Source organism: Taudactylus pleione, unplaced genomic scaffold, assembly GCF_031769625.1.
Source record: "Taudactylus pleione unplaced genomic scaffold, aTauple2 ptg000109l, whole genome shotgun sequence".
Lineage (NCBI taxonomy): Eukaryota > Metazoa > Chordata > Amphibia > Anura > Myobatrachidae > Taudactylus > Taudactylus pleione.
Window position 1 is genome coordinate 5,874,229 of NW_028284511.1, and position 25,706 is coordinate 5,899,934.

General features: G+C 42.0%; 1 pseudogene; it reads right to left on the minus strand.

Moving 5' to 3' along the window:
• Window positions 1-23,450: 23,450 nt before the first annotated feature.
• On the minus strand, window positions 23,451-23,568 carry LOC148525229 (5S ribosomal RNA; annotated as a pseudogene).
• Window positions 23,569-25,706: the final 2,138 nt, after the last annotated feature.

Below are 25,706 nucleotides of genomic sequence, written 5' to 3' on the forward strand. Positions count from 1 at the left end.
TTCGCCGTTGCGAAATGTCTTTGTAAAAAACGGGGATAAGTTTACACCATGTAATACATGTCGAAAAAAAGTGCAGAATTGGTGTTATGGGGTGCAGAATTAGTCTGCAGCCTTTTTAATGTCCCCTAAAAGTAATCTGTGTAAAATAAAATAATAAAAAATCCTCTGGACACCCCCAAAACTTTACTTTCATTTTGGGGGTGAAAATAAAAAAATAGGGGCGAAAAGTTTTAAACTAGCAAAATTGATTCCGGGGAGGGGCACCCAAGAATGCGGCTGGTGTTTTCAAGAATGCAGGTAGTAGCGGCAGGTGCATTTTTGAAGAATTTTCGAAATTCATTTTTGGGGCTTAAAAATATGCTTGCACCCATTTTTATGTAGCCGAAATTTGATGGAAGTATTATTTGTTTTTTTTTTTTAGACAAAAAAAACCCGAAGTGCTATTCTTCACCCCTTCTTCACAGGCGCATTTATGCACCTGCCACGGCGATTTAAAAACCCTGACTACCTTCAGCAGGCAAAAACGGGGGTACCCATAGTGATCGCACATGTCTGGACATCTTTGGGGGGGGTGCAAGGAACATTTCCCAAAAATTGATACTTACCTTTCCACCGAATCTCGTTTTCGCCGGATCCTAATTGCAAGCGGGCACATGCCCAATACTTTATCCCAGAAAAACCTGTATCGAAGCTGGATAATTGGCTGAGACAAGATCAGCTTAAAATTAGATCGTAAAGACGCCATCTTGCGACTGGCCGCAAGACGCCATTTTAGAAAATTAGATTGCAAGACGCCATTTTGCGAATGGCCACCCAAGCGCCATTTTAGGTAAACTCACACTTAAGTACATATGGCGATATAACTATTAGCATCATGCGATTGCATCTTTCACCATTTCTCATACACACATTAATATGCACAATTGCGCTGTTAACTAGTCGCATATTAGCGAATGCATAAGATCCTGTATGAAAACGCTGTTTATTAGCTTCATGCGCGCGCATCTGCCCCAAGTTAACTAGCGTCTTTATATCAAACCCCAAATACTTACACAGTACATATTCACATAAAAGGTCTCATAAGCTTTAAAGTATAAGATTCAAGTTTGTTCATTTATTATAATTGCTGTGAAATAAAGGTTATTTGGTAGCTAAGGTTTAATACATGATAAGTAAGTCATGTTTGATATTATACTGATCTGCACTCTTTCAACAGCATTCTGGTATCGTCAGTGTGAAGATCGCAACATGCATTCTTAACTTATGGACTGCAGAGACTTAAAGCACCGAAATGTACATTATATGACCAACTGTTAGGATGTGCATGAGGCAGGAAACCAGAGACAGCCAGTTGTTAGAGGCTGGACTGTGTCTATTTGAATCAACCTGTTAAATGCTCTGCAACAGATGCATCCTCCTTGGGAACCAATGGCATCAGCGACAAGCCTCTCTATTGTGTTGTCTGTTTCTGTGAGAGTATAAACATGTGTGTTGTGACCCCAGTCTGAGTCTTCTTGCTGAATGCTGATTGACGGGGGTTTCTTGCTGATGCCTACATCTGGTCCAGAGCGCTGCGTATGTATAACTGTACTTGGGTCTGTATAATTCTTTGTGCTAAATTGTACTTAGATCATAGCGTGTAACTGACTGTACTTTTACTTGAAATATCACTTTGTGCTTTGGAACCACAGGTTCAAGGTCTGGAGTCTTTATTTACTATATGACTGCGTACGCAAAATAGCATCATCCTTAGAGGTTTATAGGCAGGATATTAGAAGGTATAGGCAGGATATTAGAAGGTATAGGCAGGAGTGTATAGAGGTTCTAATTCAATATCCTTAGTTCGGGGCTCATAGTGAAGTCACTTACCTACTCACACGATACATATGGTTATCGATATCTCACCAAAGGGTGGAGTGGCCACATGCAGGGTTTACCTGCAACTGCTCGGTGCTGAGAAATCGCTACCCGTTTTCATGTGAGCCAGGGACGCTGACTAGAATCCAGGGACAAGAGAGGAAAAAGTTTGTTTTCCTTTGTTGATAGAACCTTACGTTTAAAGGGGTGCCGCAGTATTGAGCACGAGGCTGAGTCGCAGTTGTGCACACAGTCAAGACGCACTTTTGTGTACGCAGCTAAAGGTTGTCATACGGTTGTGTGGTAGTTGCATTATTGTGTATGCGACTGGTCGCACAATAGCGTATACATACTTCCAGTTGTGCTGCCACATGTTTAAACAAAGCCGTTGAGGTTTACATTTTTCAATTGTTTTCAATATCTGGGTTAACGTGTATTTTTCTGCGCAGGAAAAAAGTGTGTAACAGTGAGTATTTGTTGGTAGGGGTAACTTGTTCCCTAAAGTTAGAGGTACCGTATGACCTTTAAGGGCTAAGTGCTAGCCGCTCGGTAAGCAGCTTACCGTTCTATACACAGTAGCAGGTGTACATGTTGTCTTTGTTGTAGAGAGGTGCGTGGAAGGAGCCGACTTAAACTTCCATAGGTGTGGAAGTTGCCTTCTTAAATCTAATCCGGGTGTGTGGAGTAGCCTTCTTCAAATCTTCACAGGTGTGTGGGCGCTGCCGTTTAAATCGTCCACAGGTAAGTGAAAGTATCTTGACTGTCTTTCACCATTTTAAATCTTTATTGAAAAACGTAGGAGTTGTCTCAGAATGGGAGCCATGTAAACAATAGAGATGTTAGACAATGATGTGCTGCTAATGGAAGTGCCGCTTGGATCGGCCCGTCATATTATGCATACTAAGGGCCTGATTCAGACCCACTCGCGAGCGGCTGTCCGCTCGCAAGTGGGTCAATGTTATGCACTGAGCATGCGCACGACGGAGGGAGCTCCGTCGTGCGCATGCGCCAGACGCGACGAGCGAAGGAAAGTCCTTCGCTCGTTGTGTCCGATCAAAGGGGGCGTGCTGTCAATGTTGATTGACAGCACGCCCCCTTTGGTGGGCGTGCCGGGGGCGTGCCTCCCTGACGGGGGCGTTCCCACGGGAACGCCTCCCGTCAGAAGCCGGCCCACTGACATCACTAGTGATGTCAGTGGGAGTGATTTTGGCTCTGATAGAGCCAAAATCACTCTGGAGCTTGCGGTTGAAAACCTCAACCGCAGGCTCCGGCTCGCAATTTCGATGGTCGCGATGGTCTCGACCATCGCGGCCATCACAAAGCACGCTCGTATAGCCTGTGGGTGGTGACCCACAGCTATACGAGCGTCCAGGAGGACGCTCCATGAAAATGGAGCCCGGCCCTCATTCAGAGCGTACGCTCTGCTCAGAGCGTACGGCTCTGAATGAGGGCCTAAGTACGGTACTTATGCAATAAGGTATTGTGATGTATGGTTTAAAATGACGATGAAGAGTGTTAGACCGTTTCCCAGAATTGGTAGCTTTGATAAAGATGTATTAGATAATGTCCGGGACCACATCAGTCTGATGCGCTCCAGAGAGAAAAAGGTAAAATATTATGAATGTTTAGAGTTGTGGCAGCATGAAGGGGATGCATGGCAAAAAAAATGCGCAAGCGACGCAAACTAGCATTGCGAGCGCATTGCCAGAGAATACATCCGCGATGCTAAATTGCAATGCGGGCGAGCCGCAAAATGGCACGCACGTGCAGCAAGGTAGCGTTGTGGAAAGTATTGCCAGCAGTTCACGTGCACCACCTCCACCTTATGTGGATGGAGGTGCAAGTACAGTTATCAAAAATACCCATAAAAATGTAACAAGCAATTTGTACCCTCTCTTAAGCAACCATAAAGAAAATGTTCATGATGTGGATGATGAGCCTATTGTAATGTCTGCCATTTCCCATGCTGTACAGATGATAGATGCTGCACCACAACAATCAGGAGTGGTGCCGCCATCTTCATCGTTAACAGCAAGGGAAGTGCTAACACCCTCTGCACCCGTGGAGGAAGTTGTTAATACCATACGTAGCAGCAACAGATTAAACCCCCAGCCAGGTAACAAGGTCAAAGGTAGCAGCGCTGCCGGTCTGCATCCCATTCGGACAATAACCGTTCCAAATGGAAATGCAGATGCGAACAGTGTAGTGCCCACGAGGGAAGTGGTAATGCATTGTTCTTGGACAAGAGCAGAACTAAATTCCATCATAAATGATTTCCCCGATCCCAAAAAGGAACTAGCCAAATGTCAAAGATTTCTGAGGAATTTGGGTAGTTCTCATGAACCAACTAATAAAGATTGGCGTGTGGTGTTAAGGGCCTGTCTACCACGCAATACCGACGTGACAAAATTTATCACGGATTGTGTATTGGATGGTGACGTTCCCTTAACCGACCAAGTAAACCAAGGTAACATTTCCTGCATTGTAACTCAATTGGGTATATATTTTCCAGTAGTAGTTAACTGGAACAAAATTTTCACCATAAAGCAAAAGGAGAGTGAATCTGCAGAAGATTATTGCGACCGGGCTCTGCAGGCTATCACAAAGTACACTGGGTTAGAGGATATTAAAGATAGCACTCACCACAGGGGAATGATAGTCACGGTACTCATGGACGGTCTTAAAGAGAACTTAAAGACCCAGGTTCAGACCTCACAACCTGGCTAGAGAGGAGTCACAATAGATACACTCATAGAATCTGCCATAGAACATGATAAAAACATCTCAAAGAAGAGAAAGACCCAGAGCAAAAAACTAATGGCTGTCAGTATCCAAGCTCTGGAAGGAATGACGGTAACATCACAGCCAACAGACACACTTGCATCTACACACACACTTACACCTGAACAGTTATATGCCCTCACTAATCCCACACAACAGCAAACACAGCTCTATTCCACTAACCCTACACAACCACAGGTCCCATACTACTGACAAACTTCATACCCCCCACAATACCCTTATCCTCCATATCCCTACCCATATCCACCACCTTTTCCCCCTGCTCAAACCTCACAACAACCCGTGTCTTCATCCGATCCATGAACATGTTTTAATTGTAACCAGCCAGGACATTTAAGTAGAACCTGCAGAGTAAAAAGGGTAGGACCCACAAACAGAGAAAACCTGCATATCCCCATAAGGGATATGCACAGAAACCAGCAAATGTCCAACAGGCACCAGCTCCAATAGTAACCGTTAATGCTTTATTGGAGAATGGAAGCCAACGCTAGGGGTCAGGTCATACCTGTAGTCTACAGATAGTCAGGTTAACGGGAAGTACTAGGGAAGAACCGGTCATGATGGTTGATGTACCTGGTACTAAATATCCTTTTCTTGTAGACACAGGGGCGGCCAGGTCAGTGATAAAATCTCCCATTAATTTACAGGTGACCAACGAGACAGTACCAACAATGGGTGTAACAGGTAAAGTGGAACATTATCCTTTAACAAAATCCACAGGGGTTATTATCGGGCTGCTGCATACCAGGCATTCTTTCCTTCTGGTTGCTGCGGCTCCTACTAACCTGCTGGGTAGAGATTTGTTATGTAAGATGGGATGTGTCATATATTGCACCCCTGATGGTGTATTTCTAGATATCCCAGAGAGAGTTGCACACAAGCTGCGGGATATGTTGGACACTCCCCAAAGGATAATGTATCACTCTACCAGTTTAAATGAAAATCCATCTCAGGTAGATCAAATGTTGTCCCAAATTCCAGATTCCCTTTGGACTAAGGATGGACAGGACACTGGATTAATGGCAAACATAAGCCCCGTAATGGTAAATTTAAAAGGCAGTAGGCAAGCTCCAAAAATTCCCCAGTACCCACTAAAACAGGAGGTAGAATTAGGGTTTTTCCAATAATTGAGCGATTATTGCAACAGAAAATTTTAGTTCTTACAGCTAGTGTAGCCAACAGTCCCATCTTCCCGGTGAAGAAGAGTGGTGGGAGGGGTTATAGGCTGGTACAAGACCTTAGAGGTGTTAATAAGGTAGTAGAGAGCCAATTCCCCGTAGTGCCAAATCCAGCTGTAATTCTTATGCAGATCCCCAATTTCACTGTCATTGACCTCTGTTCTGCTTTCTTCTCTGTGCCTCTCCACCCTGACTGTCAGTATTTATTCGCATTTACATACAGAGGTGTACAATATACATGGACACGGTTGCCCCAAGGTTTCATAGACAGCCCCAGTATCTTCTCCCAGGCCTTGCACAACTGCTTACAATCTTTTTAACCTGCCAATGGATCTGTTCTAATTCAATATGTGGACGATTTATTGCTATGTTCTGATTCGTTTATGTCATGTTTGAATGATACTAAACTTTTGTTGCTTCATCTCTCGCATACAGGACACAAGGTGGCTAAGGATAAACTACAGCCGTGCCAATCCAGAGTAAAATATTTGGGACACTGCCTAACTCAGGGGTTATGACATCTCACAAATAATAGAATCCAGGCCATACAGAACATGACACTGCCGCAGAATCAACAGCAAATTCGTACCTTCTTGGGAATGTGTGGATATTGTAGAATGTGGATCCCAGGTTTTTCTATTTTGGCCTTGCCTTTGCAGGACTTAGGGCCTCATTCAGAGGCGGTCGGAGGATGCAAGCGGTCGCTCAGAAACTGGGCGGCCGCTTGCATCCTGACCGCCCGCCTCTGTTTCGGTCGTTAGGCTGTGGGTTTACACCCACAGCTCTAATGACCGCTAGGGTGATGGTCGTGATGGTCAGAGACCATCGCAACCATCGGGGCTTACGACGAGATCCTAGGGTAGGGTCTCACTTGTCGTAAGCCCCGGAGAGCTTCTGGCTCTGTCAGAGCCGGAAGCTCTCCACTGACATCACTAGTGATGTCAGTGGGGCCTCCCTCAAACGGTAGGCGTTCCCATGGGAATACCTCTGTTTGGGCTGCCACCCCCCCGGCCCGCCTTCCAAACAGGGCAAGCTGTCAATCAACATCGACAGCTCACCCCCTTTGGAAAGAGACCCACTACGACCGGCGCTGTCGGTCGTAGCGGGTCTCACGCATGCGCACGAAGGAGCCGGCTCCCTCGTGCGCTTGCGCACTTGACAAACATCGAGGCGGCCGTGCGGTCGTAGACCGTACGTCCGCCTCTGAATGAAGGCCTTAGTCTCTTCCTCAAAGCCCGATTGTGTCATACACACAGAGGAATCAGAGCAGGCTTTCCTTAATCTTAAGGATAGTCTGACAAAAGCACCTGCATTGGGAATACCTGATTATGAAAAACCTTTTGATTTGTATTGTACGGAAGCCGATAGTTGTGCTGCCAGTAGGCCCGTAGCATACTACAGTGCCCAATTGGACACTGTGGCAAGATCACTCCCCACCTGTTTGAGAAGTGTAGCAGCTACCGCTCTATTGGTGAGTAAAAGTGAGGACGTAGTATTGGGTCATGATACGATTGTCTATACTCTCCACGCTGTATCTGCTCTGCTGAACTCTGCTCAAACCAGACACATCTCTTCAGCTAGGTTTACCAATGGGAACTAGCTCTAATCGCACCTTCAAACATCACTGTTAAACGTTGCAGCACACTGAACCCAGCAACGTATTTACCATATGTACAACATGATGTACAAAGGGTGGAAGGAGACGAGTTGCTGGCGGGAGGTGAGTTCAGCAGACATAATGATGCACATGATTGTATGGAATATCTGAATCAGACCTTTACTGCTAGACCTGACATACATGATACACCTTTAGAGAATGTAGATGTGACTTTTTACATGGATGGGAGTTGTCATAGACAAACAGACACAGGTGAATTATGTACAGGTTATGCTGTTGTAAATGACACAGACATCATAGAAGCTAAACCTCTTGGTCCTCCTCACTCAGCCCAGGTGGCAGAGTTAGTAGCACTAACTAGAGCATGTGAACTGGCAGCAGGCAAATCTGCTAACATTTACACTGACTCGAGGTACGCGTTCGGCGTGGTGCACGATTTCGGGGAAATTTTATGACAGCAGCAGGCACACCAGTTGCACATTTCCGACACATAAATCATCTTTTAGAAGCAATCCAACTGCCCAAAGCGGTGGCAGTAATTAAGTGTAAAGCCCATACATGTGAGGATGATCCGGTGTCACTGGGCAACAACAGAGCCTATGAAGCTGCAAAATGGGCAGCAGGGTTAAAAATGTTTTCTCCAACTGAAAAAAAATTATGTCTTTTCAAACAATTGATATGCTGAAATTAATTGAGATGCAAAATTTGTGTTCAATCCAGGAAAAGTCCATCGGAAGTCTAAGGGATGTGGGCAAGAGTCCTCCGGGCTCTGGAGGGACGGACAAGGTAAACCAGTAGCCCCCAAGGCATATTACCCCAGCCTGGCTGAGGCAGCACATGATCTGACTCATCTGGGAAAGCAAGGTATGTGCAAATTGGTAAGAGCATACTGGTGTGCACCAGGTTTTTCTTCACAAGCAGAAAAGAGAGCAATGTCCTGTCTGACCTGCTTGAGGAAGAACATAGGGAAAGCGATCCCTACCGAACCGTCCCACATTCCACCGACTGATGGACCTTTCCAGGTGATACAAATTGATTTCATCCAATTACCACCCTGCAGGAATCTCAAGTATGTATTGGTGTGCACTGACGTACTTTCTAATTGGGTTGAGGCCTACCCAGCGGCCACTAATACTGCTGCGTTTACTGCCAAGAAAATAGTTCAGGAATTTGTATGCAGATACGGTATCCCTAAAATCATCGAGAGTGATAGGGGTACACATTTCACAGGTGATGTTTTTCAAAATATGTGTAAGCTGATGGGTATTAATAGCCGACTTCACACCCCCTACCGACCGCAAGCCAGTGCCAAGGTAGAGAGGATAACAGGACTATTAAAAATAAGTTAAGTAAAATCATGGCAAAGACTGGACTAGGTTGGCCAGAAGCATTACCGTTTGTCCTACATAGTATAAGGACCACTCCCTGACCCCCTCTAAATCTGTCTCCCTTTGAAATACTGTTCGGTAGTCAACCTCATTTGATTATAAGTCCACAGGAAGACTTGAAAGGTAACAACGAGGTACCTGTAAAGTATCTTATATCAATGAGTAAGCAGTTAAAACAGCAACAGCAGAAACTGAAATTGTTGTCCAATGATATGCCTGAAACTAACTGTCATGATGTTGAACAGGAGAATATGTTATGATCAGAAATTTCTTGCATTCAGGTTGTTTGACTGATCGGTGGTAAGGTCCATACGAGGTGCTGCTGACAAGTACTACATCTTTGAAGGTGGCTGAGAGAGATACCTGGGTCCATTCCACTCACTGCAAACAGGTCAATCAACTGGTGGAGAAACAAGTCGGAGACAAGGCTGATAGTGTGGACCTGTCGATCGTGAACTTGTTCCGGGAGGATTGAAAAGGTCGTAGTGAGATACCTGAACTAAAAGAAATTTGCAGGTCTTGTTGTGGCAATGGACGGGCCTGCCGTGTTCATTTTCATATTCTCTTTTAGAGTGTTCACCATTCTGGTTGGTTCTGGGATATCCGATTTCTGTGATGGGGGACCGATTGAGGAGATGGGAGCTGATGGCAGTGCTGATGGAGTGGAATCAGGAGGAGTGCTATGCCAATCAGGGGAGTGTCTGACCAATCTTAGTACTGTTATTGTTAAGAGAGCTGTTATTCCGGATACTCGGAGAAGGTGTGGAAGTTTATCGTCTGAAGATTCCTGTATTTGTGAGCTTTGTGGGTCCCTAGTTGATGAGAACTGTATTCAACGGTGCCAGCCTAAATATAACCCGTACTAGGGTGAGTATCCTTTAGAGGATTTATCATAGCATGGTAGGCAAAGTATTAAATCAAACTGATTGCTGGGTGTGTTCACATGTGCCACAGGGACAGCATAATGTATGGTTGGTGCCATTTCCACTGAATACCACGGAAATTTTAGAATTGCAAAAAGGGAAAACATTGGATGGAAAATTCCTCTCATCCAAACCACCTCATTTTAAACTCTATCAATTCCAAGTAGATAGATCACTTTTGTGTTTGAACATAACCAACCCCAATAAACCTGGGAGTTGGGAAGTGACAGGGAATAATCAGACGATGACCTTTTCACAGAGAGCTTATAATGAGGCCGTAAATCATGATCTGTTACGTTCAATTAAATCTAGTGGGAAACATTTTAGGTACAGGTATACAATGAGTTCCACCAAAGAAATTATTGGTAAGGTACCAGATGGTTATTGTGCTAAAATAATACAACCAGAAACTTGCATATACCAGATGGAAGAGCCTGAGATAGGATTGTTTGCAAGGGAAATGTGTATAATGATAATTATGTTCTCCACGATCACGATAATGTGTATTTTATATGTGGAAGAAAGGCGTATAAGTGGCTCTCCCCGAGTTCCGAAGGTTTGTGTTACCTGGGAAGAGTAGTCCCAGAAGTTATGACCCTCACACATGTTGAAATGCTTGGTATCCATAAAAACACACCATCACCATATCTTCACATGCAGTATGAACACAGAGGCAAACGGAATATGATACCTGGTGATGTGCATAAAGCCACTCAGTTAATTAGTGAGACAACTGGCTTCCAAGTTTTAGTCACACTGGATCCCACCAGGATCGCTCAGGGTACATTAAATTTTAGATATATTCAGGAACTTGCTAAATTGATAGATAATATCACCGAAATGTATGATGACACATTCAGGTATACAGGGAGAGAATTGCAAGCGTACAAGAAAGAACTGGTATAACACAGGCTAGTGTTAAATTATTTAACTGCTGTTACTGGAGGGTACTGCGTAACTTTGGCCACCCAATTTGGAGTAAAATGTTGCACCTATGTCACCAATGATACCAGCGACCCCAAGGAGGTGATAGACCGGAAGATGGATGAAATTCTGGAGCTAAAATGGGAGTTTCGTAAGAACCATAATGCTTTAGTGGCTGAAGTAGGGGAGAAGATAAAAGGATGGGTTTCATGGCTGAACCCAGTGAAATGGTTCTCAGGTCTAGGGGAATGGGTCCAGGAACTAATCGCCAGCATAGACAAATTCTTGATCCTTATACTGATTGTCATCATAATAATTGGCATATGTGTCCGGTGTGTTCCTATTGTGTTGAAGTTTGGAAAATGTAAAAATAAAGTAAAACGAAAGAACGAAATTATGATGGTGGCCAGTAATGACAATATGAATACCAAGGTAAATATAGAACTGCATTACAACCCTGAACTAGGAAATGCCATCATTTAATGTATTATATTTAGATCTGCATATAATGTATTATTGAAATTTTATTTTTAAAACACCTCAGATAATGTAGAGTCTCAAATTCCCCTTTATAGGACTGGTGTATCCCCACACCTTTCACATGATCTTCCAAGATCCGCGGTGTGCGTATAATAGTTGTTTATGTCCCCACTCAGAGACACATTATTGATGGATTAAGAACCACCGTGTGCCATCCCATAATAACACTAAATAATATATAAATGTAAGCCTAAATTCATTTTTAAAATCAGATTGTGATAGCATGTTGTTTGCTATCAAAGGGTGGACTGTCGAAGCTGGATAATTGGCTGAGACAAGATCAGCTTAAACTTAGATCGTAAAGATGCCATCTTGCGACTGGCCGCAAGATGCCATTTTAGAAAATGAGATCGCAAGACGCCATTTTGCGAATGGCCGCCCAAGCGCCATTTTAGGTAAACTCACACTTAAGTACATATGGCGATATTACTATTAGCATCATGCGATTGCATCTTTCACCATTTCTCATACACACATTAATACGCATAATTGCGCTGTTAACTAGTCGCATATTAGCGAATGCATAAGATCCTATATGAAAACGCTGTTTATTAGCTTCATGCGCACACATCTGCCCCAAGTTAACTAGCGTCTTTATATCAAACCCCAAATACTTACACAGTACATATTCACATAAAAGGTCTCATAAGCTTTAAAGTATAAGATTCAAGTTTGTTCATTTATTATAATTGCTGTGAAATTAAGGTTATTTGGTAGCTAAGGTTTAATACATGATAAGTAAGTCATGTTTGATATTATAGTGATCTGCACTCTTTCAACAGCATTCTGGTATCGTCAGTGTGAAGATGGCAACATGCATTCTCAACTTATGGACTGCAGAGACTTAAAGCACTGAAATGTACATTATATGACCAACTGTTAGGATGTGCATGAGGCAGGAAACCAGAGACAACCAGTTGTTAGAGGCTGGACTGTGTCTATTTGAATCAACCTGTTAAATGCTCTGCAACAGATGCATCCTTCTTGGGAACCAATGGCATCAGCGACAAGCCCCTCTATGTGTTGTCTGTTTCTGTGAAAGTATAAACGTGTGTGTTGTGACTCCAGTCTGAGTCTTCTTGCTGAATGCTGATTGACGGGGGTTTCTTGCTGATGCCTACATCTGGTCCAGAGCACTGTGTATGTATAACTGTACTTGGGTCTGTATAATTCTTTGCGCTAAATTGTACTTAGATCATAGCGAGTAACTGACTGTACTTTTACTTGAAATATCACTTTGTGCTTTGGAACCACAGGTTCAAGGTCTGGAGTCTTTATTTACTATATGACTGCGTAAGCAAAATAGCGTCATCCTTAGAGGTTTATAGGTAGGATATTAGAAGGTATAGGCAGGATATTAGAAGCTATAGGCAGGATATTAGAAGGTATAGGCAGGAGTGTATAGAGGTTCTAATTCAATATCCTTACCTGTGACTTTTCGCCATCAAATTGAATATGGCCCATAGTGTTATATTTACTGTTTTATGATATATGCCTGATGGGATTGCTATGAGATGCCGCTGGCTGAGAGCCCTGCGGATTTCATACCCACGGCAGAAGGCTGACCAATGAAGTTCCTGCAGCCTTAATTGTTTTGCCAATCAAAAACGTTACTACCACATAACCTGGATGTCTAAACAGAACCACCAACCCAAATGTGTAACCATAAAACCCCCCACCCTCCCCCCCTCAACTCCAATCATTTGCCATTTCTACAGAAAAAGTTGTGCAGCCACTTGCACCTCTCTGTATATCTCCTTCCTAACCTAATCCAGGACTTGCATTTCCCTTCCAATCAATTTAATTACATATTTGTTGCTAATAAAATGCATTGCTTATCATCTTGTGTTTGTATATCTCAACCACTGTACGTGTTAACTGGCAAAATCAGCTGAGTGCATATTATTAAGTCAAAATTAATGTTTAATTGTTGTGGTGATGATGTGTGCATATATGTTTTTGAAGGTTTTTAAAATCTGCACTGGGGTGCATAGACCCCGTTTAATAATATGTAAGATACATATTAATAAATGTGGGTTTAAGATAATTAATAATCAAACTTCTGATAATGTCATTATTATTACCAAACTCATTTCTAGGTTTATGTATTGTTGTGTTTTTATGATATATGGTTTTAATGAAAATAATTTTGTTTGTTTTTAAAAAACTATGATCAATTTAAGGTTTTTTTTCATTAAATTTACAGTTTCTAACTTCTGTGGAGGAATGGCAGTCTGTTGCCTATGATTTTGAAGCCAAATGGAACTTTCCAAACTGCGGGGGAGCCATCAATGGGAAACATATTAGAATCACCCCACCCAGCAAATCAGGGTCCTTATATTTTAATTATAAGGGGTTTTTCAGTATAGTCCTTAGGGCTGTAGTGAACGCAAATTTGGAATTCCTATTTGTGGATGTAGGAAAAAAACGGACCATCTTCTGACGGGGGTTCTTTTCAAAATACACAATTTTACCAACGCATGGTTAACAAGTCCCTTCATCTGCCCCCCCCAGGATCAGTGCACTCATGCACTTGGATTTGTGTTTGTTGCCGATGAGGCCTTTGCATTAAGTCAGCATGTGTTAAAGCCCTATCCACAAAAGACACTAAATCATGATAGGTGCATATTTAATTATCACCTATCCCGGGCACGCAGATGCGTAGAAAATGCATTTGGAATCAACCTGAAAACAGACAAGATTAACTGTGTGGTTTTAGCTTCCTGTGCGTTGCACAACTTACTTCATAGGAGGAGCCAGAGGCAAATAATTTGTCCTGGAGTGGATGCAACTGAACAAATTGAGGAAATTCTGACCTCTGTGTCTTGACCCCCTGTTCCATCTTCTAGTATGCCTGCTGGTAAACAGATTAGGGAGCAGTATCTAAATGTCCTTAATGGAGAGGGTGCCGTTTCCTGGCAGGAAGCCTGTATTAGCTAAATATATATGAAATATTGCTCAATAATGTTAAAACCTTATTTAAGTATACTGGTGAATATTGTAACTAAAAATGATAAGTTGATTACCATTGAGTCTCCTACTGTTACTATTTTACCTTGCCAACTTTAATGACATTTGTACCTTTAGTTACCATTTGCCACCTAGTCTTACCATTTTTCTATTGACATACTCACTTTCATTTGTACCTTGTGTTACCTGTGTACCTTGTGTTACCTGTGTACTTTGTGTTATCTGTGCACCTTGTGTTACCTTTAAAACCTTTATACCTGGTGTTACTGTGTACCTTGTTACTTTTAAAACCTTCAGTAACCTTTATACCTTGTGTTACCTTAAAAACCTTTATACCTTGTGTTACCTGTGTACCTTGTGTTACCTGTCAACCTTGTGTTACCTGTGTACCTTATTACTTTTAAAACCTTCAGTAACCTTTATACCTTGTGTTACCTGTGTACCTTGTGTTACATATTTACCTTGTGTTACCTAGTGTTACCATTTTACCTTCACAACTTTAACTACCTTGGGTAACCTTTGTGCCTTCTGTTTCCTTAGTAACCTTGTTTAATATATTTTTTTATTTTTTTGGCATTAATTATTATTTTTTAACAGTAAAAAATCATAACATTTAAATTATACCTTTGGATTTAAAAAAAAAAAACAGCCAACAATAGTTTTGTGTTTGGATTTTTATCCAACAACTTCTGGCAGATAACAAGAATTCTGTACAGGTTTCCAATAATTATACAGAGAAAATGAGTGCCCTTAACATACTGTACGTCCTACTCAGATTAGTAGAACCAGGCACATGAGAAATTGCACATGTATTGCATGAACCCGAATGCAAACAACAAACATAGGACTGTGAAGCAAAAATAAACAATTTCCGAACAGTGTGGAAGCCACTACCAAATACATGAAAAATATCACAGCGCAGAGAAATACGAGGGTCAGAAACCATCTTTATGACATGGTGATCTACTCAATAATCATCTCAAAGAAAGAGCTGGAGATAAAGGAAAGATACATTTATCAAACTATACAAAAAAAAAAAAGTTTTGAAACATTTTTTATAAATTTTAAAATTCATCATCTGGATGAAGAGCAGCCTGTGCACTTTGCCAAATTGAGTGCACGGTACTCGTGGATGGCCCAGGTAGGTTGGAAGGGGGAGCAGTGGAACCCGACACATAATGTGACCCATATTGAAATGGAGGATTTTGGGGATACGTCCAATGGGGAGCAAAGGTTGGATATTAATGGGAATATAGCTGTTGGGGTCTATATGGGCTTAATGTCGTGTTTTCGTCTATTTGATCAACCAAATCACAACATGCTGCCTAATATACGATCCGCCTAAAATACAGCTGGGCCTGGGGCTTTATTCTGCGTATATCGTTTGCCATATTGAGCCCGAACACTGTAAATTCATCAGTGTTTTTTTGCAATACCTCCTTTGCAAGTTTGATAGATTCCCTCTCTTCCTCCGACCGTCCCGACCGAGAGGATTTTGCAGCTGCCTTTCCATCCGACTGCTATCTCTTGGCCGTTAGCTCTGAGGCTTCTTGTGAAGGTGCTTGTCTTTCTGCTTGCACCATGCTGCTCTCCCCACGGTCAATGAGCTCGCTGGTCGGAGAGGCAACATCAACTTCCGTTTCAAGGAACTAGGAAAAAACAAATAAAATATTGTAAAACATAAAAACCACATTAATACAATCAAAATAGTGCTTATTAAAAATACATTAAAGTATTTCATGTTGAAGTCAATTGAATTTAGCTTCCGGACAAAAGAATCGGCAAAACTTACGGCATGCTGGTTCTCCAATTCCTCTTGAGGAACCTCAACGTCCTCATCCAGCGAGCTCACTGACGGCATCTCCAAGACCATAGACCATAGATCATAATACCATAAAGATGGTTTCTGGACCTCGTCTGCCCCTGCTCCGGATACGCTTGGATTTCATGTATTTGGTGTGCTCTCTCATAAACCCTGTTCGGAAATTATTTATCTTTTGCTTCACAGACGCTATGTCTGCTTTTGCGTCTCGGGTTCTGCAATACGTTAGCAATTTCTCATATGCCTGGTTCTTCTTTGTCTGATCCGAGTAGGACTTTAGGCGGACGTTCCACAGGCACTCATGTTCTCTGTATATTTCTAGGAATCCTGTCCAGAATTCTCTATTGGCGGTCATTTCTGTTATAAAAACAAAGTAAAATATAAAATATAGATAATTACAGTTTTAAAATACATTTTATGATACATCAACTTTAAACTGACTAGCCATGTATTATTCCCTTATAAAACACTTTGTGCAAAAATTCCTTATTTACTCATGAAAAACCCCACATAAATACAGTACAACACTGACTGACTGGGCGGTGACAGGATGATTTACACTAAACTAATAGGACTTTACGATACTTACCTTCCTTTCATAACCTTTCAACGTAAAATGGTGATGATGGGGAAAAGTGTTTACTTGGACTTTGATCCTCAAATTGAATATGGCCCAATGGGCCAGATTCAATTGAGGTAAAAAGTCAGAAATGGAACTTTTCCCCATCGTCGGATGTTTCTCCAAGGATAAGGTATCGGGCGCGTGCCCACTTATCCCCGTATTTATTTTGAAATTGGTGAAAAATGGACCCGGTGGAAAGGTAAGTTTGTAAAAGTCCTGTAATTTTTTTAAAAAAAACATCCTGCCACTCCCCTAAAGAAGTCTTGACATTGTGGTTCACTACAGGTATCTCCGTTTTGGGCTGCTAAAGGTATTCAGGGTTTTTTAATAGCGGCGGCAGGTGCTTAAATGCGGCATTAGAGGAAGTGATGAAGATTCACACTTTGTTTTTTTTTGGAAAAATAACTAGTCGCATAGAATTTGGTGTACGTGAAAATGGGTGCAAGCATATTGTTAAGTTCGGAAAGTTATTTTTTTCTAAAAGACAAAAAAATACCTGCCGCTACCAGCTGCATTCTAGTAAACACGTGCCTCATAAATGGGAACCCCCCCACTGAATATAATTTGTTAGTTTAAATCTTTGTTCCTTAAAATTAAATTTTTCACCACCAAAATAAAAAGTACATTTTTGGGGGTTTTTATAAAAACTTTTTGACACATAATACTTTCAGGAGACACTCCCAGGGGTGCAGCTTTTTTTCTTTAAGTCCACACCCCAAAACCCCAATTCTGCTCTTTTTTTCACCATATATTACATAGTGAAAACTTATCCCCATTATCTAACAAATACTTTTTGCACCTGCAAAAAGATTTTGAAGTTGAATATAAGGATAAGGGAAACTGGCACAAATTACCTCATTCGCATAAAAATATCACTGAAAAGGGTTTTTTTGCCTCAAATTGAATATGGGCCTATGTGTTTTAAAAATACCCTCTTAATAATAAAAAATGGCGTGGGCCTGTCCCCCAAAAAATATCCAGCAGCGGGCTTTTGGAGACCCAGTACTGGTCGTGCTAAATACAGGGGACAAATGACGTAGGGGTCCCCCGTATTAAGCCCAACCAGCACCAGGCTTTTCAGAACCAGTCCTATTTGCCGAAATACGGGGGACAAATGATGTAGGGGTCCCCCATATTCAGCGCAACCAGCACTGGGCTCTGAGCCAGTCCTGGTTCTGGAAATACAGGGGGAAAAAATGTGTAGGGTCCCCCTGCATTTACTAGGACCAGTAGCGGACTCTTTCAAGTGGGGGGGGTGATGCCACAGCCAGGGGAGCCCTCTCACCAGACCCCCCAGCCGCAGCATCACCCCTGACCTCTAGTCAGTCCAGGCCGGGGATCCCTGGGGAGCTGGGGATGCCCCCAAAAAGGGGCCCCCCTCTCCAGGGCACCCCAGGCCCAGGCTGATAGCCAGGGGCTCTCCCCAGCCCCCCTGGGCAGTGGGTGCCAGGTTGATTATGTAAAATATGGTGCAAATAAATATTTTAACTATTGTATTTTGCTGTGAAACTACAGGTCCCAGCTAGCCACCCCCACATGCTGTTACTTGGAGAACCACAAGTATCAGCATGCAGGGCATTACGGACATGCTGGTACCTGTAGTTTCACAGCAAAACCAATATAGAAAAACCACACAACACACACACCATTGAAAAGTCTAATTTTATTATCAAATACTATATATACACACACACATGCACACACAATCTCACATACCCCCCACCCCCCCCCCGTATTGTATGGCATCCATATTAACCCTCCCCCCTGCATTGCAGGCATTCATAATAACCACCCCCACGGTTGCGAGCATCTATACTAACCACCCCGCATTGCAGCCAAGTATGGTTGGCTGCAATGCGAGGAAGGGGGGGTACTTACCGTTTCCAATAGCTTGTCCAGGTGTCCGCATAGCCGTGGTGTCTGCTGGTTCTGGGAGCGTAGGAATGTCTGGAATCCGGCAGGGAGTGTACAGGGAGTGGCCATCATTCATCATTCATTCTGTAAAACATGAACGATTTTCTGAATGAAAATCATCATGTTGGACAGTCAGAAGGGACGATGAATGAAAACTAAAAACGGGAACGCGCATTGCTGATTTTCATTCATCGTTAAAACTCTGAAACTGAACGATTTTGTGAACGGCTTAATGATAATGACGTCGTTAATGACAAATCGTTCAAAAAATCGTTACGTGTGTATGCACGATAACCCTGCCATAGTATATACATTTATTGGTACAAGCAGATAAAGTATTGGTATATATATTCTCAGGAGATAGAATGGTTATCAAAAGATATACTTATAGGTATAATTAGCTAAGGGTTAGCGTCAATGCATTATCCATAGATGATCCTCTATGGGCCTCTTCTGTCTAAGGTAGACATCCAGGGACAAATGTAAAAGGGAGAGAGTTTAGAAAATGTGAGAGTTTAGCAGTAAACTCTCTCACTTTTTAAACTCAACCAATAAGTAATTGAGTCCAAGAACATTCAAATTCGCATTTGTTTAGACTGTTTGGCCCAGAATTGGACAAGATAGTGACTACCTTGGCAGCTTCTAAGACGACTTTATTGCCCTCTGCATCTACTACGAAGCCTCGGATTTCATCCTTTCGGCCCTTTCGGCCCCAGGGGAAAACTAAAGGTCAGTCCTTTCCACGACAGTCGGCATCCACAAAGGCCTCCAAGCCTAGGACCAAACAGACCTGGGCTACTAGATGTCCACCTACCAAATCTGAGGACAAGCGTTCAGCCTGACGGGGTGGGCTTCTCCCTGGGGGCTCCCAGGGTGGGAGGCCAACTTCTTCAGTTCACCCAGTTCTGGCATCAGACCACCACAGACGCCTGGGTACAAGAAGTGGTCTCCCACGGATACGCCCTCTCATTACTGAGGCGGCCTCCCAGCAGTTCTTTTGCACAGGACCTGCATCGGACCCAAGCAAAACCCTGCTCCTCCACAAGGCCTTGCTGCTCTCGGGGGTAATAATTCCGGTCCCCTCATCACAGTGAGGGACAGGTTATTATTGTACCCTTTTCTTGGTTCAGAAGCCCAACGGGTCTCATCGGCCTATCCTCAACCTCAAATCTCTGTGCAGGTTTATCAGGGTGCCCAGGTTTTGTATGGAAACCCTATGCTTTATTGTCCTGGCTAAGGAGTTTGGGGACTTTATGGTGTCTCTGGACATTCAAGACACTCACCTACATGTACCTATAGTGCTCGCTCAATAGCAGTATCTCTGGTTTGCTGTCCTACAAGCAACATTACCAATTTCAAGCACTGCTTTTTGGGCTTTCTACAGCTCCTCGGGTCTTTACCAAGATCATGGCAGTTATGGCGGCCTGTCTTCATCATCAGGGGATCAGACTGCTCCCGTACTTGGATGATCTCTTGCTCTTAGCAAGCTCCCCAGAGATTCACCGCCATCTGCAAGTAACCTTTCTACACACACACATGGTTGGCTGATCAACTAGAAAAAGTCTTCCCTGACCCCTTCTCAAAGAATGGTACCCCTGGGAGCCTTCCTGGACTCTCAGGCTCAGAGAATCATCCTGACAGCAGACAAAATCTCTGCACTACAGCACTGAATGTGCAGGTAACTCCACAGTCGCCGAGTGTCAATTCACTGTGCAATGCAGACCTTGGGATCCATGGTGTCCACCTTTGACATGCTGGAGTTCGCTCAGTTTCACTCCAGGTCCCTACAACAACTGATCCTCTCCAGGTGGAATGGGCTGCCCCATCTGCTCAGAATCCAGATGTTGGGACCCTCACCGGAGGTTCGCCTGTCCCTATCCTGGTGGCTACAGACGTCCAGGGGCGTATCTACCCATTGGCCAGGATGGCACTCGCCAGGGGTGCTGACCGAGGGGGGGCACCATCCGGTGGTGCCACCTGTGGACAAGGGGTAGATGTTTAGGGCCCCTTCTGCTGCCCTCCCACCACCCAGCCTCCACCGCCCACACAGATACCGTGTGGCTGCAGCAGGCTTCTCAAAAAGAGCAGCAATGCGGCACGCGTGTGTAAAAAAAAACTTTATGAATAATTTGCTCGTACCACTGGCTGCCGCCGACAATCACCAGCGGCTGCTAGTGGAACGAGCAACTGATTTCTAAAGTTTTTTTTTTACACAAGGCTTGCGTGACGTCATGACGTCACATGTGTTGCATTGCTGCTCTTACTGAGGAGCCTGCTGCAGCCTCCCAACGGCAGGAAGATACAGCGGCACAGCGGGAGCCAGCCAGAGGGGGAGCCAGCGTGGTGATGAGGTGAATACTGGGCACGGGGGGGCACTGCATAACATGCATCACTTTAAGGGGTCATACATATGGGGCACTACTACTTTAGGGGACCTGCATATGGGTCAAAATGACAGGGGGCACTGCATAAGGGTCGCTGTATATGGGACAAAACTACTGGGGGCACTACTTTAGGGGCCCTGCATAAGGAGCACTATTTTAGGGGGACCTGCATTTGGAGCAAAACTACTCGGGGCACTGCAGAAGGGGCACTACTTTAGGGACGCTGCATATGGAGCATAAATATAGTGGGCACTGCATAAGGGTCGCAATACAGATACAGATAACTAAAAATGGGGGTGTATCTCACATATACGTGTGTATATTATATATATATATGTCTAGAAGGTTTTTACAGTGCCCGTGGTATGTGATGTATCTTAAATTACAATAAATAAATGATAAAATTTAATCAAAGCCTATCCCCCCACACAAATGGGGTGTCAGCTCAACCTAATCGGTATAAGTCGTGGTCAGTGACTTTTAAAGTAATGTGAGAACAGTGTGATTAGGTCAGAGTACCTTAAAGTGCTTTGTGGTGCAGAAAATGTGCAGAACCGCTAATTAAATAAAGTAAGATACGTCTAACAAATAGATCTAGACCATAAAAATATATATAAAAGTACAAATTTAATAGACAACCAACATAAAAACATGAATTGAAAGACATGAATGACACTATTTAAAAAATATATACTATAAAAATAATAAATAAAAAATAGAGATAAATACAGAGCTTTGTAAAAATAAAGAGCTTATCTTTTTTCATATATATGGAGGATAAAGTCAGGTGGGGTGCAGGCTCCCAACGTGTTTCGTCAACAGCAGACTTCTTCAAGGGAATAGAGATAAGCAATGGGATAAGGCTATATTTATACCCCAAACAATCAAAAACAATTAGCTACATGTGGTGGTGATCGTGATCACACTTCCTGTGATGTCACTTTCAATGTGCATAATCAGATTTAAAATCAGGCATAGACTACCAATAATAGTATAAAAAATATATCTACTGTAAATCCCCATCTATATAGAGCATGGAGGCTAAAGTATGATAGAGTAAATCAAGTTTTTGAATGGCATAAGTCATGAATCTTTAGTTTTCACTTATTATGCCCCACTTCCTGTTTGGAATGTTCCTTAGGATCGGCATAATCAGCCCCACTTCCGGAGGTTCGCGTCATCTTTCTCCGCGGTCAGGTGATGTGGAGGATCATCAGTGTGTGTCCGCGTGCTCCAATTTCAACCCGCCGCCCTTTACTTCCTGTCTCGAGAGTCACAGAGTATGTCACGTCCTGTTGCTTGGAATGCGGAAGCGTGGGTGTGGAACACATGACATCATCACAATCTCATAGTTTGTTGTCGCGTATTCGTGTTGGCCATATTTTTGGAGTCTTTAGTGGGTCTCTTCCTTATAGCAATTAGCTGTAAAATAAACAATATTAGAGAAAGAACTATAGTAAATTTTATAATGCCTGGTCTTTCTAGTGACATATATATAGGAAACTAGCGCATAGATATAGAGACCAGAAATAGCGCACATTAAGAAAAAGAACTGAAACGGACTGATAATCTATAGCGCTGCAATAAATATATGTGCATTTAAAATACACACATATATATAAAAACACCCATAAAGCCATAATCATAAGGAAAAGGGTCCAGAGAGATGAAAACAAATAAATATCTAACAGCAGAATAAGTACGATAAAATGAATAAAAATAGAAATTATGTGTAATTAGAGAGAACTAACAATTGTCCAAACTGCTGGATATAGGTGGACACGTACATATAAGTGTATGTGTGCATATGAAAGATGCACACACACATGTATAGACAGACACCCATAAATCTACATACATCAGAATAACTATGATATATGTATCTGCAAGGACAAATTCCAAAAATGGATATTAAGAAATAAAAAAATGGAACAAAAAAGGGGGGGAATGAATGAATACATGTATATATATATATATATATATATATATATATATACCCATATAACTAAGTAAACACATATACACATAGACGTGCAATACCAAAAGGCCTAAGACATATAATACGTGCAAGTAGTACAGACAGACTACAATTTAAAAATGGATATCCAAAGAAATGTGAATAATGTATGATATAAAGAAGACTCCAAGAGAGCGGTGATTGCTTCGTGGACCGTAATATATTCAAGATAATAGACGAAGTGTTCAGTATCAGGAAAAGCCACTGTATGGATAACCAATTATATAATACGCTGCGTGATCCTTATAGAGCTTATTTTTTCCATATGAATTATCCAGTTGTTGTAAGGTGAAGCATTTTATATATTATGGATAGCATAAGTTTATTCATCAAAAATAAATGACAAAGTCCCGGTCTCACAATTGTAACGAAGAGGGATTATAGTACAAAGTCGATGTTCAACAGTAATATAATAGTTGAAGGCTCTATACCAAAGCTCTAGAACCAGTGGCACAAAGTTTTATATTAATATTATTTTGATTCAAGGATAAAGTCTACAGCACCTGATCTTCCCGGTAGGTCTCCCAAACCAGTACTGGTCAGGCTCACACTGTATAGCTTCCATGATCGGATGAGATTGGGCATATTCAGTGTGAAATGGCTGTAGAAAAGAAATCTTGATCTAAAAACTTAAGGCCTTCAAAGTCGGCTTGGTGTATGAGCCCTTATTTCATATTAAGGGTGCTATCTCATAGCTATCGTTGAACCCCTGTGGGGATAACGTCTGTAGTTCAAAAATCCAGAACATTTCTTTTTTGGAGAGTTTGTTCGAGATATCTCCTCCTCTTTCTCCCAGGGTGACTTGTTTGATAGCTTTAAAAGTCATGTCTTCAGGTTTTGATGCATGAATCTGCGTGAAATGTTTATAGATGGCATGTCCTTCTACCTTGTTTTTTTATGTTCCGTATGTGTTCTTGGATGCTAAGTTTGAGAGGTCTTTCTGTCTTTCCTACATATTTTATACCGCATGTGCACTCCAATAAATAAATAATAAAAATAGAGTTGCAGTTCATATGCTGTCTGATTTTAAATTCTTTAGAATCATTAACATTTTTAAAAGCTTTCTTTGTGGATGCATAAACTTACAGACATTGCATCTGCCACATTTATAGCAACCTGGATATTTGGACAAAACACTTTGTTCCTGGATGTCTTTTTGCAGCATGCTGGGAGCTAATAGGTCTTTCAAATGCTTTGCTTTTTTAAAAACCATATGTGATTTGGTTGGTAAAGACTCTTTCAATATTGGGTCCATCTGTAAAATGTGCCAATGTCTGTTCAGTGCTTTTTTGATACATGGTTCTTGTGCGCTATACATGGTTATAAAGGGAGTGAAAGTATTCATCTGTTTTACTTTTTCTTTATACTGAAGTAAACTGGAGCACTCTAAACTCTTGACTTTATTAGAAGCTGTTTCTATGAGCTTTTCTGGATAGTCTTTATCTCAAAATCATGTTTTGTATATTTGGAGTTGCTCATTGAATGTTTCTTCTTTTGTGCAACTTCTCTTAATGTGGTGAATTTGAGAATACGGAATATTGTTTTTCCAATTTTTTAAATGGCCGCTCTTGTAGTGTAAATAGCTGTTTGAGTCCACTTCTTTAATGTAGTTTTGGGTAATGATTTCCTCATTTTCACCAATCAACCTTAGATCTAAAAACTCTATAGATGATTTGCTAACATTGGATGTGAACCTCAGATTCATGTCATTGCTGGATATATAAACTAAAAAAGATTTAAATTCTTCTTCTGATCCACTCCAGATAATTAAAATGTCATCTATATATCTTTTGTAGAGTTTAATATGTCTTAAAAATGGGTTATTAAAATAGATAAAACAATTTTCCCAACTTCCCATAAAAAGGTTTGCAAAACTTGGAGCGAAGATGGTACCCATAGCTGTGCCGCATATCTGTTTATAAATGCTATCCAGAAATTTAAAATAGTTATGAGTTAAAATAAACAGCATAAGATCACATAAAAAATCCTTATGAATCTGAGATATTGATTCATCTTCATCTAAAAATTGTCTGTAGGCTTAAATTCCCTTGGAGTGTATAATACAAGTATATAACGACTAAATGTCTACAATTTTTAGATGAAGATGTTGATAGAATTTCACGCTAAAAAGGGTGCCACAGTATTGCGTACGCGGCTGAGTCGCATTTTTGCGCGCGCAGCAGAGACGCACTTTTGCATACACAGCTAAGAGTAAGTCATACGGTTGTGTAGTAGTCGCATTATTGTGTATGCGACTAGTCGCACAATAGCATATACGTATTTACGGTTGTGCTGCCACATGTTTAAACAAAGCCGTTGAGTTTACTTTATCAATTGTTGCCAATAACTGGGTTAACGTGTATTTTTCTGCGCAGGAAAAAAGTGTGGAACTGTGAGTATTTGTTTAGGGTGTAACACGGGTCTTAAATGTTAAGGGTATTGTATGATCCTTAAGGGCTAGGTGCAGAAGTTAGCCTAGCTGCTCGGTAGTAGCTACCGTTCTATACACATCAGCAGGTGTACATGTTGTCTTTGTTGTAGGGACCGGCTCTCAGTGTGATTGCAGTGTTTAGTAATTAGGTTGGGTTACTGGAGCATTGTAATTGAGCCACACTGGAAACTTGTGATTGTAAACTGAGAGATAATAGGTGAGTGGAGGCATCTAGAAATTTCTTCCATAGGTGAGTGGGAGCATCTAGAAATTTCTTCCATAGGTGAGTGGAGGCATCTAGAAATAACTTCCATAG